This window comes from Melospiza melodia, chromosome W, assembly GCF_035770615.1.
Source record: "Melospiza melodia melodia isolate bMelMel2 chromosome W, bMelMel2.pri, whole genome shotgun sequence".
NCBI classification, from domain to species: domain Eukaryota; kingdom Metazoa; phylum Chordata; class Aves; order Passeriformes; family Passerellidae; genus Melospiza; species Melospiza melodia.
In genome coordinates this window covers 54,322,085-54,343,140 of record NC_086225.1, presented here as the reverse complement: position 1 = coordinate 54,343,140, position 21,056 = coordinate 54,322,085, and positions in this window count along the sequence as shown.

Here is a 21,056-nt window from a genome sequence, read left to right as displayed (position 1 = left end):
CGGCACAATCGTCTTTGCGCGAAGAAGCCGCTTCTTCGGCTCCGGGAGCCGGAGAGAGCGGCAGCTTCGGGAAGGTGAAGAAGCAAGCTGTACAACACTGGGATTGTGTGCGCACCTTGCCAACTGATACAAAACAGTACCTTTGCACTCTCCTGACTTTTCCAATCACATGAACGTTCGATTGGAAGCTGTTTTGGACAACTTTTCTTTTCTTCCTGCCAAACACTTGGCAGACATCCGTGCAACGTCTAGAACACCTTGGGAGATGTTTTCTGTGCTGGCACAGTTTTTCCTAGCCAGACATAGTGGGAAAGCGTTTTGCTGAGATGTAGATGAGAAGAGACGCTAAAGACGAAGGTAGGATGCTGTCCGGAGCTAAGAGCCGCTCCCGGGCGTCTTTCGGCAGAAGCCGCGCTAAGGAGAGCACTGTGAGCGGCACAGTCGTCTTTGCGCGAAGAAGCCGCTTCTTCGGCTCCGGGAGCTGGGGAGAGCGGCAGCTTCGGAAAGGTGAAGAAGCAAGCTGTACAACACTGGGATTGTGTGCGCAATTGCCAACTAATAGAAAACAGTACCTTTGCACTCTCCTGACTTTTCCAATCACATGAACGTTCGATTGGAGGCTGTTTTGGACAACTTTTCTTTTCTTCCTGCCAAACACTTGGCAGACATCCGTGCAACATCTAGAACACCTTGGGCGATGTTTTCTGTGCTGGCACAGTTTTTCCTAGCCAGACATAGTGGAAAAGCTTTTTGCTGAGATGTAGATGAGAAGAGGCGCTAAAGACGAAGGTAGGATGCTGTCCGGAGCTAAGAGCCGCTCCCGGGCGTCTTTCGGCAGAAGCCGCGCTAAGGAGGGCACTGTGAGCGGCACAGTCGTCTTTGCGCGAAGAAGCCGCTTCTCCGGCTCCGGGAGCCAGAGAGAGCGGCAACTTCGGGAAGGTGAAGAAGCAAGCTGTACAACACTGGGATTGTGTGCGCAATTGCCAACTAATAGAAAACAGTACTTTTGCACTCTCCTGACTTTTCCAGTCACATGAACATTAGATTAGAAGCTGTTTTGGATAACTTTCCTTTTCTTCCTGCGAAACACTTGGCAGACATCCGTGCAACGTCTAGAACACGATGGAAGATGTTTTCTGTGCTGGCACAGTTTTTCCTAGCCAGACATAGTGGGAAAGCGTTTTGCTGAGATGTAGATGAGAAGAGGCGCTAAAGACGAAGGTAGGATGCTGTCCGGAGCTAAGAGCCGCTCCCGGGCGTCTTTCGGCAGAAGCCGCGCTAAGGAGAGCGCGGTGAGCGGCACAATCGTCTTTGCGCGAAGAAGCCGCTTCTTCAGCTCCGGGAGCCGGAGAGAGCGGCAGCTTCGGGAAGGTGAAGAAGCAAGCTGTACAACACTGGGATTGTGTGCGTGCCTTGCCAACTGATACAAAACAGTACTTTTGCACTCTCCTGACTCATCCAATCACATGAACATTCGATTGGAAGCTGTTTTGGACAACTTTTCTTTTCTTCCTGCCAAACACTCGGCAGACATCTCTGCAACTTCTAGAACACGATGGGAGATGTTTTCTGTGCTGGCACAGTTTTTCCTAGCAGACATATTGGAAAAGCTTTTTGCCGAGATGTAGATGAGAAGAGGCGCTAAAGACGAAGGTAGGATGCTGTCCGGAGCTAAGAGCCGCTCCCGGGTGTCTTTCGGCAGAAGCCGCTCTAAGGAGAGCACTGTGAGCGGCGCAGTCGTCTTTGCGCGAAGAAGCCGCTTCTTCGGCTCCGGGAGCCGGAGAGAGCGGCAGCTTCGGGAAGGTGAAGAAGCAAGCTGTACAACACTGGGATTGTGTGCGCAATTGCCAACTAATAGAAAACAGTACTTTTGCACTCTCCTGACTTTTCCAATCACATGAACGTTCGATTGGAAGCTGTTTTGGACAACTTTTCTTTTCTTCCTGCCAAACACTTGGCAGACATCCGTGCAACGTCTAGAACACCTTGGGAGATGTTTTCTGTGCTGGCACAGTTTTTCCTAGCCAGACATAGTGGGAAAGCGTTTTGCTGAGATGTAGATGAGAAGAGGCGCTAAAGACGAAGGTAGGATGCTGTCCGGAGCTAAGAGCCGCTCCCGGGCGTCTTTCGGCAGAAGCCGCGCTAAGGAGAGCACTGTGAGCGGCACAGTCGTCTTTGCGCGAAGAAGCCGCTTCTTTGGCTCCGGGAGCCGGAGAGAGCGGCAGCTTCGGGAAGGTGAAGAAGCAAGCTGTACAACACTGGGATTGTGTGCGCACCTTGCCAACTGATACAAAACAGTACTTTTGCACTCTCCTGACTCTTCCAATCACATGAACGTTCGATTGGAAGCTGTTTTGGACAACTTTTCTTTTCTTCCTGCCAAACACTTGGCAGACATCCGTGCAACGTCTAGAACACCTTGGGAGATGTTTTCTGTGCTGCCACAGTTTTTCCTAGCCAGACATAGTGGAAAAGCTTTTTGCCGAGATGTAGATGAGAAGAGGCGCTAAAGACGAAGGTAGGATGCTGTCCGGAGCTAAGAGCCGCTCCCGGGCGTCTTTCGGCAGAAGCCGCGCTAAGGAGAGCACTGTGAGCGGCACAATCGTCTTTGCGCGAAGAAGCCGCTTCTTCGGCTCCGGGAGCTGGGGAGAGCGGCAGCTTCGGAAAGGTGAAGAAGCAAGCTGTACAACACTGGGATTGTGTGCGCAATTGCCAACTAATAGAAAACAGTACCTTTGCACTCTCCTGACTTTTCCAATCACATGAACGTTCGATTGGAGGCTGTTTTGGACAACTTTTCTTTTCTTCCTGCCAAACACTTGGCAGACATCCGTGCAACGTCTAGAACACCTTGGGAGATGTTTTCTGTGCTGCCACAGTTTTTCCTAGCCAGACATAGTGGAAAAGCTTTTTGCTGAGATGTAGATGAGAAGAGGCGCTAAAGACGAAGGTAGGATGCTGTCCGGAGCTAAGAGCCGCTCCCGGGCGTCTTTCGGCAGAAGCCGCGCTAAGGAGAGCACTGTGAGCGGCACAATCGTCTTTGCGCAAAGAAGCCGCTTCTTCGGCTCCGGGAGCCGGAGAGAGCGGCAGCTTCGGGAAGGTGAAGAAGCAAGCTGTACAACACTGGGATTGTGTGCGCAATTGCCAACTAATAGAAAACAGTACTTTTGCACTCTCCTGACTTTTCCAGTCACATGAACATTCGATTAGAAGCTGTTTTGGATAACTTTCCTTTTCTTCCTGCCAAACACTTGGCAGACATCCATGCAACGTCTAGAACACCTTGGGAGATGTTTTCTGTGCTGGCAGAGTTTTTCCTAGCCAGACATAGTGGGAAAGCGTTTTGCTGAGATGTAGATGAGAAGAGGCGCTAAAGACGAAGGTAGGATGCTGTCCGGAGCTAAGAGCCGCTCCCGGGCGTCTTTCGGCAGAAGCCGCGCTAAGGAGAGCACTGTGAGCGGCACAATCGTCTTTGCGCGAAGAAGCCGCTTCTTCGGCTCCGGGAGCCGGAGAGAGCGGCAGCTTTGGGAAGGTGAAAAAGCAAGCTGTACAACACTGGGATTGTGTGCGTGCCTTGCCAACTGATACAAAACAGTACTTTTGCACTCTCCTGACTGTTCCAATCACATGAACATTCGATTGGAAGCTGTTTTGGACAACTTTTCTTTTCTTCCTGCCAAACACTTGGCAGACATCCGTGCAACGTCTAGAACACCTTGGGAGATGTTTTCTGTGCTGCCACAGTTTTTCCTAGCCAGACATAGTGGAAAAGCTTTTTGCCGAGATGTAGATGAGAAGAGGCGCTAAAGACGAAGGTAGGATGCTGTCCGGAGCTAAGAGCCGCTCCCGGGCGTCTTTCGGCAGAAGCCGCGCTAAGGAGAGCACTGTGAGCGGCACAATCGTCTTTGCGCGAAGAAGCCGCTTCTTCGGCTCCGGGAGCTGGAGAGAGCGGCAGCTTCGGAAAGGTGAAGAAGCAAGCTGTACAAAACTGGGATTGTGTGCGCAATTGCCAACTAATAGAAAACAGTACCTTTGCACTCTCCTGACTTTTCCAATCACATGAACGTTCGATTGGAGGCTGTTCTGGACAACTTTTCTTTTCTTCCTGCCAAACACTTGGCAGACATCCGTGCAACGTCTAGAACACCTTGGGAGATGTTTTCTGTGCTGGCACAGTTTTTCCTAGCCAGACATAGTGGAAAAGCTTTTTGCTGAGATGTAGATGAGAAGAGGCGCTAAAGACGAAGGTAGGATGCTGTCCGGAGCTAAGAGCCGCTCCCGGGCGTCTTTCGGCAGAAGCCGCGCTAAGGAGAGCACTGTGAGCGGCACAATCGTCTTTGCGCGAAGAAGCCGCTTCTTCGGCTCCGGGAGCCGGAGAGAGCGGCAGCTTCGGGAAGGTGAAGAAGCAAGCTGTACAACACTGGGATTGTGTGCGCACCTTTCCAACTGATACAAAACAGTACCTTTGCACTCTCCTGACTTTTCCAATCACATGAACGTTCGATTGGAAGCTGTTTTGGACAACTTTTCTTTTCTTCCTGCCAAACACTTGGCAGACATCCGTGCAACGTCTAGAACACATTGGGAGATGTTTTCTGTGCTGGCACAGTTTTTCCTAGCCAGACATAGTGGGAAAGCGTTTTGCTGAGATGTAGATGAGAAGAGACGCTAAAGACGAAGGTAGGATGCTGTCCGGAGCTAAGAGCCGCTCCCGGGCGTCTTTCGGCAGAAGCCGCGCTAAGGAGAGCACTGTGAGCGGCACAGTCGTCTTTGCGCGAAGAAGCCGCTTCTTCGGCTCCGGGAGCTGGGGAGAGCGGCAGCTTCGGAAAGGTGAAGAAGCAAGCTGTACAACACTGGGATTGTGTGCGCAATTGCCAACTAATAGAAAACAGTACCTTTGCACTCTCCTGACTTTTCCAATCACATGAACGTTCGATTGGAGGCTGTTTTGGACAACTTTTCTTTTCTTCCTGCCAAACACTTGGCAGACATCCGTGCAACGTCTAGAACACCTTGGGCGATGTTTTCTGTGCTGGCACAGTTTTTCCTAGCCAGACATAGTGGAAAAGCTTTTTGCTGAGATGTAGATGAGAAGAGGCGCTAAAGACGAAGGTAGGATGCTGTCCGGAGCTAAGAGCCGCTCCCGGGCGTCTTTCGGCAGAAGCCGCGCTAAGGAGGGCACTGTGAGCGGCACAGTCGTCTTTGCGCGAAGAAGCCGCTTCTTCGGCTCCGGGAGCCGGAGAGAGCGGCAACTTCGGGAAGGTGAAGAAGCAAGCTGTACAACACTGGGATTGTGTGCGCAATTGCCAACTAATAGAAAACAGTACTTTTGCACTCTCCTGACTTTTCCAGTCACATGAACATTAGATTAGAAGCTGTTTTGGATAACTTTCCTTTTCTTCCTGCCAAACACTTGGCAGACATCCGTGCAACGTCTAGAACACGATGGGAGATGTTTTCTGTGCTGGCACAGTTTTTCCTAGCCAGACATAGTGGGAAAGCGTTTTGCTGAGATGTAGATGAGAAGAGGCGCTAAAGACGAAGGTAGGATGCTGTCCGGAGCTAAGAGCCGCTCCCGGGCGTCTTTCGGCAGAAGCCGCGCTAAGGAGAGCGCTGTGAGCGGCACAATCGTCTTTGCGCGAAGAAGCCGCTTCTTCGGCTCCGGGAGCCGGAGAGAGCGGCAGCTTCGGGAAGGTGAAGAAGCAAGCTGTACAACACTGGGATTGTGTGCGTGCCTTGCCAACTGATACAAAACAGTACTTTTGCACTCTCCTGACTCATCCAATCACATGAACATTCGATTGGAAGCTGTTTTGGACAACTTTTCTTTTCTTCCTGCCAAACACTTGGCAGACATCTCTGCAACTTCTAGAACACGATGGGAGATGTTTTCTGTGCTGGCACAGTTTTTCCTAGCAGACATATTGGAAAAGCTTTTTGCCGAGATGTAGATGAGAAGAGGCGCTAAAGACGAAGGTAGGATGCTGTCCGGAGCTAAGAGCCGCTCCCGGGCGTCTTTCGGCAGAAGCCGCTCTAAGGAGAGCACTGTGAGCGGCGCAGTCGTCTTTGCGCGAAGAAGCCGCTTCTTCGGCTCCGGGAGCCGGAGAGAGCGGCAGCTTCGGGAAGGTGAAGAAGCAAGCTGTACAACACTGGGATTGTGTGCGCAATTGCCAACTAATAGAAAACAGTACTTTTGCACTCTCCTGACTTTTCCAATCACATGAACGTTCGATTGGAAGCTGTTTTGGACAACTTTTCTTTTCTTCCTGCCAAACACTTGGCAGACATCCGTGCAACGTCTAGAACACATTGGGAGATGTTTTCTGTGCTGGCACAGTTTTTCCTAGCCAGACATAGTGGGAAAGCGTTTTGCTGAGATGTAGATGAGAAGAGACGCTAAAGACGAAGGTAGGATGCTGTCCGGAGCTAAGAGCCGCTCCCGGGCGTCTTTCGGCAGAAGCCGCGCTAAGGAGAGCACTGTGAGCGGCACAGTCGTCTTTGCGCGAAGAAGCCGCTTCTTCGGCTCCGGGAGCTGGGGAGAGCAGCAGCTTCGGAAAGGTGAAGAAGCAAGCTGTACAACACTGGGATTGTGTGCGCAATTGCCAACTAATAGAAAACAGTACCTTTGCACTCTCCTGACTTTTCCAATCACATGAACGTTCGATTGGAGGCTGTTTTGGACAACTTTTCTTTTCTTCCTGCCAAACACTTGGCAGACATCCGTGCAACGTCTAGAACACCTTGGGAGATGTTTTCTGTGCTGGCACAGTTTTTCCTAGCCAGACATAGTGGAAAAGCTTTTTGCTGAGATGTAGATGAGAAGAGGCGCTAAAGACGAAGGTAGGATGCTGTCCGGAGCTAAGAGCCGCTCCCGGGCGTCTTTCGGCAGAAGCCGCGCTAAGGAGAGCGCTGTGAGCGGCACAATCGTCTTTGCGCGAAGAAGCCGCTTCTTCGGCTCCGGGAGCCGGAGAGAGCGGCAGCTTCGGGAAGGTGAAGAAGCAAGCTGTACAACACTGGGATTGTGTGCGCAATTGCCAACTAATAGAAAACAGTACTTTTGCACTCTCCTGACTTTTCCAGTCACATGAACATTCGATTAGAAGCTGTTTTGGATAACTTTCCTTTTCTTCCTGCCAAACACTTGGCAGACATCCGTGCAACGTCTAGAACACCTTGGGAGATGTTTTCTGTGCTGGCAGAGTTTTTCCTAGCCAGACATAGTGGGAAAGCGTTTTGCTGAGATGTAGATGAGAAGAGACGCTAAAGACGAAGGTAGGATGCTGTCCGGAGCTAAGAGCCGCTCCCGGGCGTCTTTCGGCAGAAGCCGCGCTAAGGAGAGCACTGTGAGCGGCACAATCGTCTTTGCGCGAAGAAGCCGCTTCTTCGGCTCCGGGAGCCGGAGAGAGCGGCAGCTTTGGGAAGGTGAAGAAGCAAGCTGTACAACACTGGGATTGTGTGCGTGCCTTGCCAACTGATACAAAACAGTACTTTTGCACTCTCCTGACTGTTCCAATCACATGAACATTCGATTGGAAGCTGTTTTGGACAACTTTTCTTTTCTTCCTTCCAAACACTTGGCAGACATCTCTGCAACTTCCAGAACACGATGGGAGATGTTTTCTGTGCTGGCACAGTTTTTCCTAGCAGACATATTGGAAAAGCTTTTTGCCGAGATGTAGATGAGAAGAGGCGCTAAAGACGAAGGTAGGATGCTGTCCGGAGCTAAGAGCCGCTCCCGGGCGTCTTTCGGCAGAAGCCGCTCTAAGGAGAGCACTGTGAGCGGCACAGTCGTCTTTGCGCGAAGAAGGCGCTTCTTCGGCTCCGGGAGCCGGAGAGAGCGGCAACTTCGGGAATGTGAAGAAGCAAGCTGTACAACACTGGGATTGTGTGCGCAGCTTGCCAACTGATAGAAAACAGTACTTTTGCACTCTCCTGACTTTTCCAATCACATGAACATTCGATTAGAAGCTGTTTTGGACAACTTTCCTTTTCTTCCTGCCAAACACTTGGCAGACATCTCTGAAACTTCTAGGACACGATGGAAGATGTTTTCTGTGCTGGCACAGTTTTTCCTAGCCAGACATAGTGGAAAAGCTTTTTGCCGAGATGTAGATGAGAAGAGGCGCTAAAGACGAAGGTAGGATGCTGTCCGAAGCTAAGAGCTGCTCCCGGGCGTCTTTCGGCAGAAGCCGCGCTAAGGAGGGCACTGTGAGCGGCACAGTCGTCTTTGCGCGAAGAAGCCGCTTCTTCGGCTCCGGGAGCCGGAGAGAGCGGCAGCTTCGGGAAGGTGAAGAAGCAAGCTGTACAACACTGGGATTGTGTGCGCACCTTCCCAACTGATACAAAACAGTACTTTTGCACTCTCCTGACTCTTCCAATCACATGAACGTTCGATTGGAAGCTGTTTTGGACAACTTTTCTTTTCTTCCTGCCAAACACTTGGCAGACATCCGTGCAACGTCTAGAACCCCTTGGGAGATGTTTTCTGTGCTGCCACAGTTTTTCCTAGCCAGACATAGTGGAAAAGCTTTTTGCCGAGATGTAGATGAGAAGAGGCGCTAAAGACGAAGGTAGGATGCTGTCCGGAGCTAAGAGCCGCTCCCGGGCGTCTTTCGGCAGAAGCCGCGCTAAGGAGAGCACTGTGAGCGGCACAGTCGTCTTTGCGCGAAGAAGCCGCTTCTTCGGCTCCGGGAGCTGGGGAGAGCGGCAGCTTCGGAAAGGTGAAGAAGCAAGCTGTACAACACTGGGATTGTGTGCGCAATTGCCAACTAATAGAAAACAGTACCTTTGCACTCTCCTGACTTTTCCAATCACATGAACGTTCGATTGGAGGCTGTTTTGGACAACTTTTCTTTTCTTCCTGCCAAAGACTTGGCAGACATCCGTGCAACGTCTAGAACACCTTGGGAGATGTTTTCTGTGCTGGCACAGTTTTTCCTAGCCAGACATAGTGGAAAAGCTTTTTGCTGAGATGTAGATGAGAAGAGGCGCTAAAGACGAAGGTAGGATGCTGTCCGGAGCTAAGAGCCGCTCCCGGGCGTCTTTCGGCAGAAGCCGCGCTAAGGAGAGCACTGTGAGCGGCACAATCGTCTTTGCGCGAAGAAGCCGCTTCTTCGGCTCCGGGAGCCGGAGAGAGCGGCAGCTTCGGGAAGGTGAAGAAGCAAGCTGTACAACACTGGGATTGTGTGCGCACCTTGCCAACTGATACAAAACAGTACCTTTGCACTCTCCTGACTTTTCCAATCACATGAACGTTCGATTGGAAGCTGTTTTGGACAACTTTTCTTTTCTTCCTGCCAAACACTTGGCAGACATCCGTGCAACGTCTAGAACACATTGGGAGATGTTTTCTGTGCTGGCACAGTTTTTCCTAGCCAGACATAGTGGGAAAGCGTTTTGCTGAGATGTAGATGAGAAGAGACGCTAAAGACGAAGGTAGGATGCTGTCCGGAGCTAAGAGCCGCTCCCGGGCGTCTTTCGGAAGAAGCCGCGCTAAGGAGAGCACTGTGAGCGGCACAGTCGTCTTTGCGCGAAGAAGCCGCTTCTTCGGCTCCGGGAGCTGGGGAGAGCGGCAGCTTCGGAAAGGTGAAGAAGCAAGCTGTACAACACTGGGATTGTGTGCGCAATTGCCAACTAATAGAAAACAGTACCTTTGCACTCTCCTGACTTTTCCAGTCACATGAACATTCGATTAGAAGCTGTTTTGGATAACTTTCCTTTTCTTCCTGCCAAACACTTGGCAGACATCCGTGCAACGTCTAGAACACCTTGGGAGATGTTTTCTGTGCTGGCACAGTTTTTCCAAACCAGACATAGTGGGAAAGCGTTTTGCTGAGATGTAGATGAGAAGAGGCGCTAAAGACGAAGGTAGGATGCTGTCCGGAGCTAAGAGCCGCTCCCGGGCGTCTTTCGGCAGAAGCCGCGCTAAGGAGAGCACTGTGAGCGGCACAATCGTTATTGCGCGAAGAAGCCGCTTCTTCGGCTCCGGGAGCCGGAGAGAGCGGCAGCTTCGGGAAGGTGAAGAAGCAAGCTGTACAACACTGGGATTGTGTGCGCACCTTGCCAACTGATACAAAACAGTACCTTTGCACTCTCCTGACTTTTCCAATCACATGAACGTTCGATTGGAAGCTGTTTTGGACAACTTTTCTTTTCTTCCTGCCAAACACTTGGCAGACATCCGTGCAACGTCTAGAACACCTTGGGAGATGTTTTCTGTGCTGGCACAGTTTTTCCTAGCCAGACATAGTGGGAAAGCGTTTTGCTGAGATGTAGATGAGAAGAGACGCTAAAGACGATGGTAGGATGCTGTCCGGAGCTAAGAGCCGCTCCCGGGCGTCTTTCGGCAGAAGCGTCTCTAAGGAGAGCACTGTGAGCGGCACAGTCGTCTTTGCGCGAAGAAGCCGCTTCTTCGGCTCCGGGAGCTGGGGAGAGCGGCCGCTTCGGAAAGGTGAAGAAGCAAGCTGTACAACACTGGGATTGTGTGCGCAATTGGCAACTAATAGAAAACAGTACCTTTGCACTCTCCTGACTTTTCCAATCACATGAACATTCGATTGGAAGCTGTTTTGGACAACTTTTCTTTTCTTCCTGCCAAACACTTGGCAGACATCCGTGCAACGTCTAGAACACCTTGGGAGATGTTTTCTTTGCTGGCACAGTTTTTCCTAGCCAGACATAGTGGAAAAGCTTTTTGCTGAGATGTAGATGAGAAGAGGCGCTAAAGACGAAGGTAGGATGCTGTCCGGAGCTAAGAGCCGCTCCCGGGCGTCTTTCGGCAGAAGCCGCGCTAAGGAGAGCACTGTGAGCGGCACAATCGTCTTTGCGCGAAGAAGCCGCTTCTTCGGCTCCGGGAGCCGGAGAGAGCGGCAGCTTTGGGAAGGTGAAGAAGCAAGCTGTACAACACTGGGATTGTGTGCGTGCCTTGCCAACTGATACAAAACAGTACTTTTGCACTCTCCTGACTGTTCCAATCACATGAACATTCGATTGGAAGCTGTTTTGGACAACTTTTCTTTTCTTCCTTCCAAACACTTGGCAGACATCTCTGCAACTTCCAGAACACGATGGGAGATATTTTCTGTGCTGGCACAGTTTTTCCTAGCAGACATATTGGAAAAGCTTTTTGCCGAGATGCAGATGAGAAGAGGCGCTAAAGACGAAGGTAGGATGCTGTCCGGAGCTAAGAGCCGCTCCCGGGCGTCTTTCGGCAGAAGCCGCTCTAAGGAGAGCACTGTGAGCGGCACAGTCGTCTTTGCGCGAAGAAGGCGCTTCTTCGGCTCCGGGAGCCGGAGAGAGCGGCAACTTCGGGAATGTGAAGAAGCAAGCTGTACAACACTGGGATTGTGTGCGCAGCTTGCCAACTGATAGAAAACAGTACTTTTGCACTCTCCTGACTTTTCCAATCACATGAACATTCGATTAGAAGCTGTTTTGGAAAACTTTCCTTTTCTTCCTGCCAAACACTTGGCAGACATCTCTGAAACTTCTAGGACACGATGGAAGATGTTTTCTGTGCTGGCACAGTTTTTCCTAGCCAGACATAGTGGAAAAGCTTTTTGCCGAGATGTAGATGAGAAGAGGCGCTAAAGACGAAGGTAGGATGCTGTCCGAAGCTAAGAGCTGCTCCCGGGCGTCTTTCGGCAGAAGCCGCGCTAAGGAGGGCACTGTGAGCGGCACAGTCGTCTTTGCGCGAAGAAGCCGCTTCTTCGGCTCCGGGAGCCGGAGAGAGCGGCAGCTTCGGGAAGGTGAAGAAGCAAGCTGTACAACACTGGGATTGTGTGCGCACCTTGCCAACTGATACAAAACAGTACTTTTGCACTCTCCTGACTCTTCCAATCACATGAACGTTCGATTGGAAGCTGTTTTGGACAACTTTTCTTTTCTTCCTGCCAAACACTTGGCAGACATCCGTGCAACGTCTAGAACACCTTGGGAGATGTTTTCTGTGCTGCCACAGTTTTTCCTAGCCAGACATAGTGGAAAAGCTTTTTGCCGAGATGTAGATGAGAAGAGGCGCTAAAGACGAAGGTAGGATGCTGTCCGAAGCTAAGAGCCGCTCCCGGGCGTCTTTCGGCAGAAGCCGCGCTAAGGAGGGCACTGTGAGCGGCACAGTCGTCTTTGCGCGAAGAAGCCGCTTCTTCGGCTCCGGGAGCCGGAGAGAGCGGCAGCTTCGGGAAGGTGAAGAAGCAAGCTGTACAACACTGGGATTGTGTGCGCACCTTCCCAACTGATACAAAACAGTACTTTTGCACTCTCCTGACTCTTCCAATCACATGAACGTTCGATTGGAAGCTGTTTTGGACAACTTTTCTTTTCTTCCTGCCAAACACTTGGCAGACATCCGTGCAACGTCTAGAACACCTTGGGAGATGTTTTCTGTGCTGGCACAGTTTTTCCTAGCCAGACATAGTGGGAAAGCGTTTTGCTGAGATGTAGATGAGAAGAGGCGCTAAAGACGAAGGTAGGATGCTGTCCGGAGCTAAGAGCCGCTCCCGGGCGTCTTTCGGCAGAAGCCGCGCTAAGGAGAGCACTGTGAGCGGCACAGTCGTCTTTGCGCGAAGAAGCCGCTTCTTCGGCTCCGGGAGCTGGGGAGAGCGGCAGCTTCGGAAAGGTGAAGAAGCAAGCTGTACAACACTGGGATTGTGTGCGCAATTGCCAACTAATAGAAAACAGTACCTTTGCACTCTCCTGACTTTTCCAGCCACATGAACATTCGATTAGAAGCTGTTTTGGATAACTTTCCTTTTCTTCCTGCCAAACACTTGGCAGACATCCGTGCAACGTCTAGAACACCTTGGGAGATGTTTTCTGTGCTGGCACAGTTTTTCCAAACCAGACATAGTGGGAAAGCGTTTTGCTGAGATGTAGATGAGAAGAGGCGCTAAAGACGAAGGTAGGATGCTGTCCGGAGCTAAGAGCCGCTCCCGGGCGTCTTTCGGCAGAAGCCGCGCTAAGGAGAGCACTGTGAGCGGCACAATCGTCTTTGCGCGAAGAAGCCGCTTCTTCGGCTCCGGGAGCCGGAGAGAGCGGCAGCTTCGGGAAGGTGAAGAAGCAAGCTGTACAACACTGGGATTGTGTGCGCACCTTGCCAACTGATACAAAACAGTACCTTTGCACTCTCCTGACTTTTCCAATCACATGAACGTTCGATTGGAAGCTGTTTTGGACAACTTTTCTTTTCTTCCTGCCAAACACTTGGCAGACATCCGTGCAACGTCTAGAACACCTTGGGAGATGTTTTCTGTGCTGGCACAGTTTTTCCTAGCCAGACATAGTGGGAAAGCGTTTTGCTGAGATGTAGATGAGAAGAGACGCTAAAGACGATGGTAGGATGCTGTCCGGAGCTAAGAGCCGCTCCCGGGCGTCTTTCGGCAGAAGCGTCTCTAAGGAGAGCACTGTGAGCGGCACAGTCGTCTTTGCGCGAAGAAGCCGCTTTTTCGGCTCCGGGAGCTGGGGAGAGCGGCCGCTTCGGAAAGGTGAAGAAGCAAGCTGTACAACACTGGGATTGTGTGCGCAATTGCCAACTAATAGAAAACAGTACCTTTGCACTCTCCTGACTTTTCCAATCACATGAACATTCGATTGGAAGCTGTTTTGGACAACTTTTCTTTTCTTCCTGCCAAACACTTGGCAGACATCCGTGCAACGTCTAGAACACCTTGGGAGATGTTTTCTTTGCTGGCACAGTTTTTCCTAGCCAGACATAGTGGAAAAGCTTTTTGCTGAGATGTAGATGAGAAGAGGCGCTAAAGACGAAGGTAGGATGCTGTCCGGAGCTAAGAGCCGCTCCCGGGCGTCTTTCGGCAGAAGCCGCGCTAAGGAGAGCACTGTGAGCGGCACAATCGTCTTTGCGCGAAGAAGCCGCTTCTTCGGCTCCGGGAGCCGGAGAGAGCGGCAGCTTTGGGAAGGTGAAGAAGCAAGCTGTACAACACTGGGATTGTGTGCGTGCCTTGCCAACTGATACAAAACAGTACTTTTGCACTCTCCTGACTGTTCCAATCACATGAACATTCGATTGGAAGCTGTTTTGGACAACTTTTCTTTTCTTCCTTCCAAACACTTGGCAGACATCTCTGCAACTTCCAGAACACGATGGGAGATGTTTTCTGTGCTGGCACAGTTTTTCCTAGCAGACATATTGGAAAAGCTTTTTGCCGAGATGTAGATGAGAAGAGGCGCTAAAGACGAAGGTAGGATGCTGTCCGGAGCTAAGAGCCGCTCCCGGGCGTCTTTCGGCAGAAGCCGCTCTAAGGAGAGCACTGTGAGCGGCACAGTCGTCTTTGCGCGAAGAAGGCGCTTCTTCGGCTCCGGGAGCCGGAGAGAGCGGCAACTTCGGGAATGTGAAGAAGCAAGCTGTACAACACTGGGATTGTGTGCGCAGCTTGCCAACTGATAGAAAACAGTACTTTTGCACTCTCCTGACTTTTCCAATCACATGAACATTCGATTAGAAGCTGTTTTGGAAAACTTTCCTTTTCTTCCTGCCAAACACTTGGCAGACATCTCTGAAACTTCTAGGACACGATGGAAGATGTTTTCTGTGCTGGCACAGTTTTTCCTAGCCAGACATAGTGGAAAAGCTTTTTGCCGAGATGTAGATGAGAAGAGGCGCTAAAGACGAAGGTAGGATGCTGTCCGAAGCTAAGAGCTGCTCCCGGGCGTCTTTCGGCAGAAGCCGCGCTAAGGAGGGCACTGTGAGCGGCACAGTCGTCTTTGCGCGAAGAAGCCGCTTCTTCGGCTCCGGGAGCCGGAGAGAGCGGCAGCTTCGGGAAGGTGAAGAAGCAAGCTGTACAACACTGGGATTGTGTGCGCACCTTGCCAACTGATACAAAACAGTACTTTTGCACTCTCCTGACTCTTCCAATCACATGAACGTTCGATTGGAAGCTGTTTTGGACAACTTTTCTTTTCTTCCTGCCAAACACTTGGCAGACATCCGTGCAACGTCTAGAACACCTTGGGAGATGTTTTCTGTGCTGCCACAGTTTTTCCTAGCCAGACATAGTGGAAAAGCTTTTTGCCGAGATGTAGATGAGAAGAGGCGCTAAAGACGAAGGTAGGATGCTGTCCGAAGCTAAGAGCCGCTCCCGGGCGTCTTTCGGCAGAAGCCGCGCTAAGGAGGGCACTGTGAGCGGCACAGTCGTCTTTGCGCGAAGAAGCCGCTTCTTCGGCTCCGGGAGCCGGAGAGAGCGGCAGCTTCGGGAAGGTGAAGAAGCAAGCTGTACAACACTGGGATTGTGTGCGCACCTTCCCAACTGATACAAAACAGTACTTTTGCACTCTCCTGACTCTTCCAATCACATGAACGTTCGATTGGAAGCTGTTTTGGACAACTTTTCTTTTCTTCCTGCCAAACACTTGGCAGACATCCGTGCAACGTCTAGAACACCTTGGGAGATGTTTTCTGTGCTGGCACAGTTTTTCCTAGCCAGACATAGTGGGAAAGCGTTTTGCTGAGATGTAGATGAGAAGAGGCGCTAAAGACGAAGGTAGGATGCTGTCCGGAGCTAAGAGCCGCTCCCGGGCGTCTTTCGGCAGAAGCCGCGCTAAGGAGAGCACTGTGAGCGGCACAATCGTCTTTAAGCGAAGAAGCCACTTCTTCGGCTCCGGGAGCCGGAGAGAGCGGCAACTTCGGGAAGGTGAAGAAGCAAGCTGTACAACACTGGGATTGTGTGCGCAATTGCCAACTAATAGAAAACAGTACTTTTGCACTCTCCTGACTTTTCCAGTCACATGAACATTCGATTAGAAGCTGTTTTGGATAACTTTCCTTTTCTTCCTGCCAAACACTTGGCAGACATCCGTGCAACGTCTAGAACACCTTGGGAGATGTTTTCTGTGCTGGCACAGTTTTTCCTAGCCAGACATAGTGGAAAAGCTTTTTGCTGAGATGTAGATGAGAAGAGGCGCTAAAGACGAAGGTAGGATGCTGTCCGGAGCTAAGAGCCGCTCCCGGGCGTCTTTCGGCAGAAGCCGCGCTAAGGAGAGCACTGTGAGCGGCACAGTCGTCTTTGCGCGAAGAAGCCGCTTCTTCGGCTCCGGGAGCCGGAGAGAGCGGCAACTTCGGGAATGTGAAGAAGCAAGCTGTACAACACTGGGATTGTGTGCGCAGCTTGCCAACTGATAGAAAACAGTACTTTTGCACTCTCCTGACTTTTCCAATCACATGAACATTCGATTAGAAGCTGTTTTGGAAAACTTTCCTTTTCTTCCTGCCAAACACTTGGCAGACATCTCTGAAACTTCTAGGACACGATGGAAGATGTTTTCTGTGCTGGCACAGTTTTTCCTAGCCAGACATAGTGGAAAAGCTTTTTGCCGAGATGTAGATGAGAAGAGGCGCTAAAGACGAAGGTAGGATGCTGTCCGAAGCTAAGAGCTGCTCCCGGGCGTCTTTCGGCAGAAGCCGCGCTAAGGAGGGCACTGTGAGCGGCACAGTCGTCTTTGCGCGAAGAAGCCGCTTCTTCGGCTCCGGGAGCCGGAGAGAGCGGCAGCTTCGGGAAGGTGAAGAAGCAAGCTGTACAACACTGGGATTGTGTGCGCACCTTCCCAACTGATACAAAACAGTACTTTTGCACTCTCCTGACTCTTCCAATCACATGAACGTTCGATTGGAAGCTGTTTTGGACAACTTTCCTTTTCTTCCTGCCAAACACTTGGCAGACATCCGTGCAACGTCTAGAACACCTTGGGAGATGTTTTCTGTGCTGGCACAGTTTTTCCTAGCCAGACATAGTGGAAAAGCTTTTTGCCGAGATGTAGATGAGAAGAGGCGCTAAAGACGAAGGTAGGATGCTGTCCGGAGCTAAGAGCCGCTCCCGGGCGTCTTTCGGCAGAAGCCGCTCTAAGGAGAGCACTGTGAGCGGCACAGTCGTCTTTGCGCGAAGAAGCCGCTTCTTCGGCTCCGGGAGCTGGGGAGAGCGGCCGCTTCGGAAAGGTGAAGAAGCAAGCTGTACAACACTGGGATTGTGTGCGCAATTGCCAACTAATAGAAAACAGTACCTTTGCACTCTCCTGACTTTTCCAATCACATGAACGTTCGATTGGAGGCTGTTTTGGATAACTTTCCTTTTCTTCCTGCCAAACACTTGGCAGACATCCGTGCAACGTCTAGAACACCTTGGGAGATGTTTTCTGTGCTGGCACAGTTTTTCCTAGCCAGACATAGTGGGAAAGCTTTTTGCTGAGATGTAGATGAGAAGAGGCGCTAAAGACGAAGGTAGGATGCTGTCCGGAGCTAAGAGCCGCTCCCGGGCGTCTTTCGGCAGAAGCCGCGCTAAGGAGAGCACTGTGAGCGGCACAGTCGTCTTTGCGCGAAGAAGCCGCTTCTTCGGCTCCGGGAGCCGGAGAGAGCGGCAACTTCGGGAAGGTGAAGAAGCAAGCTGTACAACACTGGGATTGTGTGCGCAATTGCCAACTAATAGAAAACAGTACTTTTGCACTCTCCTGACTTTTCCAGTCACATGAACATTCGATTAGAAGCTGTTTTGGATAACTTTCCTTTTCTTCCTGCCAAACACTTGGCAGACATCCGTGCAACGTCTAGAACACCTTGGGAGATGTTTTCTGTGCTGGCACAGTTTTTCCTAGCCAGACATAGTGGGAAAGCGTTTTGCTGAGATGTAGATGAGAAGAGGCGCTAAAGACGAAGGTAGGATGCTGTCCGGAGCTAAGAGCCGCTCCCGGGCGTCTTTCGGCAGAAGCCGCGCTAAGGAGAGCACTGTGAGCGGCACAATCGTCTTTGCGCGAAGAAGCCGCTTCTTCGGCTCCGGGAGCCGGAGAGAGCGGCAGCTTCGGGAAGGTGAAAAAGCAAGCTGTACAACACTGGGATTGTGTGCGTGCCTTGCCAACTGATACAAAACAGTACTTTTGCACTCTCCTGACTGTTCCAATCACATGAACATTCGATTGGAAGCTGTTTTGGACAACTTTTCTTTTCTTCCTTCCAAACACTTGGCAGACATCTCTGCAACTTCCAGAACACGATGGGAGATGTTTTCTGTGCTGGCACAGTTTTTCCTAGCAGACATATTGGAAAAGCTTTTTGCCGAGATGTAGATGAGAAGAGGCGCTAAAGACGAAGGTAGGATGCTGTCCGAAGCTAAGAGCCGCTCCCGGGCGTCTTTCGGCAGAAGCCGCGCTAAGGAGGGCACTGTGAGCGGCACAGTCATCTTTGCGCGAAGAAGCCGCATCTTCGGCTCCGGGAGCCGGAGAGAGCGGCAACTTCGGGAAGGTGAAGAAGCAAGCTGTACAACACTGGGATTTTGTGCGCAATTGCCAACTAATAGAAAACAGTACTTTTGCACTCTCCTGACTTTTCCAGTCACATGAACATTCGATTAGAAGCTGTTTTGGATAACTTTCCTTTTCTTCCTGCCAAACACTTGGCAGACATCCGTGCAACGTCTAGAACACCTTGGGAGATGTTTTCTGTGCTGGCACAGTTTTTCCTAGCCAGACATAGTGGGAAAGCGTTTTGCTGAGATGTAGATGAGAAGAGGCGCTAAAGACGAAGGTAGGATGCTGTCCGGAGCTAAGAGCCGCTCCTGGGCGTCTTTCGGCAGAAGCCGCGCTAAGGAGAGCACTGTGAGCGGCACAATCGTCTTTAAGCGAAGAAGCCGCTTCTTCGGCTCCGGGAGCCGGAGAGAGCGGCAGCTTTGGGAAGGTGAAGAAGCAAGCTGTACAACACTGGGATTGTGTGCGTGCCTTGCCAACTGATACAAAACATTACTTTTGCACTCTCCCGACTCTTCCAATCACATGAACATTCGATTGGAAGCTGTTTTGGACAACTTTTCTTTTCTTCCTGCCAAACACTCGGCAGACATCTCTGCAACTTCTAGAACACGATGGGAGATGTTTTCTCTGCTGGCACAGTTTTTCCTAGCAGACATATTGGAAAAGCTTTTTGCTGAGATGTAGATGAGAAGAGGGGCTAAAGACGAAGGTAGTATGCTGTCCGGAGCTAAGAGCCGCTCCCGGGCGTCTTTCGGCAGAAGCCGCGCTAAGGAGAGCACTGTGAGCGGCACAGTCGTCTTTGCGCGAAGAAGCCGCTTCTTCGGCTCTGGGAGCCGGAGAGAGCGGCAGCTTCGGGAAGGTGAAGAAGCAAGCTGTACAACACTGGGATTGTGTGCGCAATTGCCAACTAATAGAAAACAGTACTTTTGCACTCTCCTGACTTTTCCAGTCACATGAACATTCGATTAGAAGCTGTTTTGGATAACTTTCCTTTTCTTCCTGCCAAACACTTGGCAGACATCCGTGCAACGTCTAGAACACCTTGGGAGATGTTTTCTGTGCTGGCACAGTTTTTCCTAGCCAGACATAGTGGGAAAGCGTTTTGCTGAGATGTAGATGAGAAGAGACGCTAAAGACGAAGGTAGGATGCTGTCCGAAGCTAAGAGCCGCTCCCGGGCGTCTTTCGGCAGAAGTCGCGCTAAGGAGGGCACTGTGAGCGGCACAGTCGTCTTTGCGCGAAGAAGCCGCTTCTTCGGCTCCGGGAGCTGGGGAGAGCGGCAGCTTTGGAAAGGTGAAGAAGCAAGCTGTACAACACTGGGATTGTGTGCGCACCTTGCCAACTGATACAAAACAGTACTTTTGCACTCTCCTGACTCTTCCAATCACATGAACGTTCGATTGGAAGCTGTTTTGGACAACTTTTCTTTTCTTCCTGCCAAACACTTGGCAGACATCTGTGCAACGTCTAGAACACCTTGGGAGATGTTTTCTGTGCTGGCACAGTTTTTCCTAGCCAGACATAGTGGACAAGCTTTTTGCTGAAATGTAGATGAGAAGAGGCGCTAAAGACGAAGGTAGGATGCTGTCCGGAGCTAAGAGCCGCTCCCGGGCGTCTTTCGGCAGAAGCCGCGCTAAGGAGAGCACTGTGAGCGGCACAGTCGTCTTTGCGCGAAGAAGCCGCTTCTTCGGCTCCGGGAGCCGGAGAGAGCGGCAGCTTCGGGAAGGTGAAGAAGCAAGCTGTACAACACTGGGATTGTGTGCGCAATTGCCAACTAATAGAAAACAGTACTTTTGCACTCTCCTGACTTTTCCAGTCACATGAACATTCGATTAGAAGCTGTTTTGGACAACTTTCCTTTTCTTCCTGCCAAACACTTGGCAGACATCCGTGCAACGTCTAGAACACCTTGGGAGATGTTTTCTGTGCTGGCACATTTTTTCCTAGCCAGACATAATGGAAAAGCTTTTTGCCGAGATGTAGATGAGAAGAGGCGCTAAAGACGAAGGTAGGATGCTGTCCGAAGCTAAGAGCCGCTCCCGGACGTCTTTCGGCAGAAGCCGCGCTAAGGAGGGCACTGTGAGCGGCACAGTCATCTTTGCGCGAAGAAGTCGCTTCTTCGGCTCCGGGAGCTGGGGAGAGCGGCAGCTTCGGAAATGTGAAGAAGCAAGCTGTACAACACTGGGATTGTGTGCGCAATTGCCAACTAATAGAAAACAGTACTTTTGCACTCTCCTGACTTTTCCAGTCACATGAACATTCCATTAGAAGCTGTTTTGGACAACTTTCCTTTTCTTCCTGCCAAACACTTGGCAGACATCCGTGCAACGTCTAGAACACCTTGGGAGATGTTTTCTGTGCTGGCACAGTTTTTCCTAGCCAGACATAGTGGAAAAGCTTTTTGCTGAGATGTAGATGAGAAGAGGCGCTAAAGACGAAGGTAGGATGCTGTCCGGAGCTAAGAGCCGCTCCCGGGCGTCTTTCGGCAGAAGCCGCTCTAAGGAGAGCACTGTGAGCGGCACAATCGTCTTTGCGCGAAGAAGCCGCTTCTTCGGATCCGGGAGCCGGAGACAGCGGCAACTTCGGGAATGTGAAGAAGCAAGCTGTACAACACTGGGATTGTGTGCGCACCTTGCCAACTGATACAAAACAGTACCTTTGCACTCTCCTGACTTTTCCAATCACATGAACGTTCGATTGGAAGCTGTTTTGGACAACTTTTCTTTTCTTCCTGCCAAACACTTGGCAGACATCCGTGCAACGTCTAGAACACATTGGGAGATGTTTTCTGTGCTGGCACAGTTTTTCCTAGCCAGAC